Genomic DNA, 5,207 nt, shown 5'->3' on the forward strand with positions numbered 1-5,207 from the left:
CACTAATCAATCATGGATCATTGGCCCAAACTATATGTATTATTGATTTACTTAATCAGTCCCCTTAATTTAATTAATCTCTTCTGATCACTAAATTAATTCCAAATTAATTCTTGACCAATATTAATTAAATAATATGATTTCTCAATTAATATATTATACTTATAATATATTAATAAATCACAAATAACCACTTTCTCAAATATCCATCCTGTCAAATTGTTTTGGTGAAGGAAACCCAAAATGGACCATGCTACTCTCGGGTCAAGTACATACCAATCATAGTTATGGGCTTAGAATCCTATACCAAGAAATATGAGGTCCCTTGAGCCCAAAGGTCTAAGCTTTAGCAAGCTATTGGCTAAGTTCCAAACACTAAACCTTCTATAGAGCTTTGTTTTGGCATTTTGAGCCCTAGGTGCCATGCATGGACGTAAAGCTTATAGCTTTACGTGGTATCTCTGCCTTGGGAGGCTAGATCTAGAGTTTGGGACTTTATTTCTGGTTTGAATCATCTGAATGAGAATTGGACTAGAGGGACTCGACGAGTGCATGAGCTGACTCGACGAGTCAGTTAAGGTTTTCCCCGATAGTATGGACGTGCTACAACTCGGCGAGTTGATGAGACAACTCGACGAGTTGATTTGGAGTTTTCCCGATCCTTTTGAGAACAGGAGGAACTCGACGAGCTGCATAGGTGCACTCGACGAGTTGGGTCAACAGGGACTGTTGACTTCCGTTGACTTTTAGGGTTTGGTCAATTGTGGACTTTAGAGATCATGGAGGGGTAAAATGGTCTTTTCACCCTTTTGAGATTTAGTGGGGAAATTATCTTACCATCTCGGAGTGGTTATTACAAAGTAATTATTAGAGATAATTATATTATATAGGCGGAGTCTAGACTGTTCGTGGGGTGCTAGATCTACTTGCTTACTTACAAGGTGAGTCTTCTCACTATACTTACCTGAGCGGTAATACTGTATGATCGGAGGGTCCTATTTGAGTTATTGACCGGAGGGTCTTATGTGCTTATACTGAGTTATGTGACATTATGCATTTTGTCTTTGTGATATATGCTATATTATTATGTGATATACTGAGTTAGGACCGGAGGGTCCAAACCGAGTTGTGAGACTGGTGGGTCTTTACTGAGATACAGGACTGGAGGGTCCAACCCATGTTGTGAGACCGGAGGATCTTCACTAAGACACATGACCGGAGGGTCCACATCGAGCCATAAGACCGGAGGGTCCTCACAGAGACACATGACCGGAGGGTCCATGCCGAGCTATAGCCATGAGAGGCTTATTATTTGTGTATGTGGTATTTTGGGGAACCCACTAAGCTTCGTGCTTACCGTGTTGTGTGTTGTGTGTTTCAGGTACTTCTCAGGATCGCGGGAAGGCACCGACTTGATTGTACACACCTGTTGAAGATTATGTTTGAGGATTCTAGGATATTATCAGTTGTTTTGTTTATTTGTGTTTTTGACAATTGATACATTTTGGTTTTCAAAAAATGTGATATCGAGTTTCTATGTGATTAAAAAATAAAATAAAAATTGTTTGAAAATTTATGGCGTTACAAGTTGGTATTAGAGCCTTGGTTTGAGGGATTCGGATGTACTCTCGGGTATGTATGGACACAAACTGAGAATTTGAGAAATTTTTTCTAAAAAGAAATGATTTTCTAAAAAGAGTAAGAGTTTTAAAGAGAAAAATGAGACGGAGCAGTATGTACAATCAGCCAGAGCCCGAACGATGATTTCCCAAAATACCATTACTTGTTTATATTATGAGATACTTATGAGATATTAGAGCTGCATGCTAGAGGATGGGCTAGGTATTTCAGAAATTAGGGCTAGAGTTTCCTGATTCATGATGCCTTAGCCTAGGGTATGCTATTGATTGATCATATATGTTATTTGCTCTGTGTGTGTACTAAGTAGGGTGAAACATGGCAGGAATCTTTAGAGAGAGTTATGAGTAATCTAGGAGAGATACCTAGATGAGAATTGAGGAATCTACCAAGAGAATAGTTTAATATCCGTGAGGGGTAGAGTACTGTGAATTAGGATCCTAGGAGGAGGACTTGGTATGACTACAGGTTGGTGTGGAAGGTTGTATTGGTCCCGTACTATTGAAAGCACCAGATCTGTATGCGACCCAAGTAAGAATCTTAAGATGCTAAGGAGCGTGTAGGGGTGGGTAACCGAGTCTGTGTGTATGTGTGTGTATTGAGCTAGTCTCTGATTATTTTGTGTTTGCGTTTCAGAGACACCATGGTGATTACCCGCAACAACCGTGGGGGAAGTGGTACCAGTGACGAGGAGATCCGCAGGATCATTCATGAGGAGGTGGCCGCAACTATCAGAGAGGCCATACCAGAGATGTTCGGTTCTATTAAGACCAGGTTGATTGAGACATTCGATGAGCGATACACTGCTGTTACAGAGGTTGTTGTTGCTGCAACCACCGCGGCCATAGTTGCAGCCAGGTAACAGGGAGGTGACTCGTTGTTGTTTCATGAGTTGAGTAACACGAAGCCACCAGAGTTTGATGGGATGCAGGATCTGATTGCTGCCATGAGATGGATCTCCGATATTGAGGGGTGTTTCTATACGTGTTCATGTCCAGAGCATCTGAGAGTCCGGTTCGCGCTGAAGCAGCTTCGCTTGGGAGCGAAGGACTGGTGGAAGTTTGTGACGACTGCTTTTACCCCTGCATATCATGCTGCAGTGACTTGGGAGAGGTTCACCAAGTTATTCCGAGATGAGTATGTTCTCCAGGTGGAGAGGAAACGTTTGGCACAGGAGTTTCTGTCTCTCAAGCAGAAGATAGAGTCAGTGACAGAGATTACGAGGATGTTTCACGAGAGGGCGTTGTTTTGCCCTGAGCACGTGTCCACTGAGCAGGAACGTGTGAGTCAGTGTTTGAGAATCTTGAGGAGAGATATTTGGGAGTTCGTGGCGAACTCGTCTTATCGGACATTGGCTGAGTTGCAGACCAATGGTAGGAGGAGAGAGATTGAGTTGGAGATTCAGACCAAGGAGGAGGGAGAGCAACAGGGGAGAGATAGGAGACCAATACAGTCGCTGTCGATGACAAAGCGGGCTAAGCTCGCTGATTCAAGAGCTGGAGGCCAGAAGGTCCGCACTTATAGCAAGTGCGGCAAGAGCAATGAGGGGTCTTGCCGAGTGGGGATTTGCTACAAATGTGGCAAGGAGGGGCATATGGCGAGGGACTGCCCCAAGGGATTTTCGGTTTGCTTTCACTGCAACCAGATGGGCCATCGTAAGGCCGATTGTCCCCAGCTCACTCAGGGACCAACCCAGGCTGCTGCTTTACGTGTTACTGATGGCCGGCTGGGGAAGACCGAGCCTCCGAGAGCTTGTGGGAGTGCATTCCAGTTGACCGCGGAGGAGGTCTGCGCAGCGCCTGATGTTGTTGCTGGTACGCATCTCCTTATTTATGTTATTTTGAGATTTGTTTATGCTTATATTGTGTTGTATATAGGTACTTTTTGTGTGAGTTTTGTGCCTGCTTTGGTTTTATTTGACTCGGGTGCGAATCGATCTTTCGTGTCTTTATCCTTTAGTCGTCACATTAGTGTCAGACGTGAGGCATTGAGTCGAGCACTGAGGGTTTCTATAGCCGACGAGAATGCGGTTTTTGCCACTGATGTATTCTGGGGATGTGTATTGGAGATTTTCGGTGTTGAGTTCCCGATAAATCTAGAGCCGATAGCGATGGGTGATGTTTGTGTCATAGTGGGCATGGATTGGTTGAGCCGGTTTGGAGCTGTGATTGACCGTGAGCGTCAGATGGTGACCACACGAGAACCTAGTGGGGGAGTGCTTACTGTGTATAGCGAGGGGACCAGATATGGATCAGTTTTCTGTTCTACCGCCAGGGCGAGGCAGAGTCTACAGCAGGGACGTATGGGCTGTTTAGCATATGTGATGGATACTAGAGTTTCCACGAAGAGGCCGAGTTCTATCTCTGATGTTCCAGTCGCGTGTGAGTTCCTGGATGTTTTCCCCAAGGAGTTACCGGGTGTGCCTCCCGAGAGGCAGGTGGAGTTCCGGATCGATTTGATTTCGGGTGCAGCGCCTATTGCCAAGGCACCTTATCGCCTTGTATCGCTCGAGATGCAGGAGTTATCCTCGCATCTCCAGGAGCTTCCGGGGAAGGGTTTTATTAGACCGAGTAGCTCGACGTGGGGAGCGCCGATCCTTTTTGTCAAGAAAAAGGATGGTTCACACCGGATGTGCATCGACTACCGGGAGTTGAACAAGCCGACGGTCAAGAACCGTTATCCACTATCGAGGATCGACGATTTATTCGATTAGTTGCAGGGGGCGTCTTGGTTTTCCAAGATTGATTTGAGATTTGGATATCATTAGATGAGAGTTTGCGAGGAGGATATCCAGAAGACAGCCTTTAGGACTCGTTATGGGCACTAGGAGTTTGTGGTGATGCCTTTCGGACTCACCAACGCACCGGCAACGTTCATGGATCTCATGAACCATGTGTGCAGGCCCATGTTGGAAAGGTTGGTGATCATGTTCATCGACGACATTTTGGTATACTCGAGGTCCAGAGAGCAGCACGAGGAGCATCTTCGGGAGATTCTTGGAGTATTGAGGATGGAGAGGCTTTATGCCAAATTCTCCAAGTGTGGTTTATGGTTACGAGAGGTCCAGAATGTGATTTTGGTCGACCCGGCCAAGATTAAGGCAGTTATGCGATGGGAGGTGTCGAGGTCCCCATCTGAGATCTGGAGTTTTCTTGGCCTTCCAGGCTACTACCAAAAATTTATCAGGGATTTGTCCAAGATTGTCATTCCTCTTACCAGACTGACCAGGAATGGTGTTACTTTTGCTTGGGGGCCCGAGCAACAGGCCTCATTCGAGACTCTTCGCCAGAGATTATGCGAAGCTCCAGTGTTATCCCTTCCCGAGGGAGTGGAGGACTTCGTAGTTTACTGTGATGCATCTATATGAGGGATGGGTATTGTGTTGATGCATAGGGGATACGTGATTGGATATGCATCGAGGCAGTTGAAGCCTCACGGGACGAGGTATCCCACCCACGATTTGGAGTTGGGGGCAGTGGTGTTTGCCCTCAAGATTTGGTGTCACTATTTGTATGGTGTTCGGTGTACCATATACATGGACCATAAGAGCCTGAAGTACCTTATGGATC

The sequence above is a fragment of the Lactuca virosa genome, chromosome 5 (assembly GCF_052849685.1).
Source record: "Lactuca virosa cultivar CGN04683 chromosome 5, Lactuca_virosa_CGN04683_v6, whole genome shotgun sequence".
In the NCBI taxonomy this organism is placed as follows: Eukaryota; Viridiplantae; Streptophyta; class Magnoliopsida; order Asterales; family Asteraceae; genus Lactuca; species Lactuca virosa.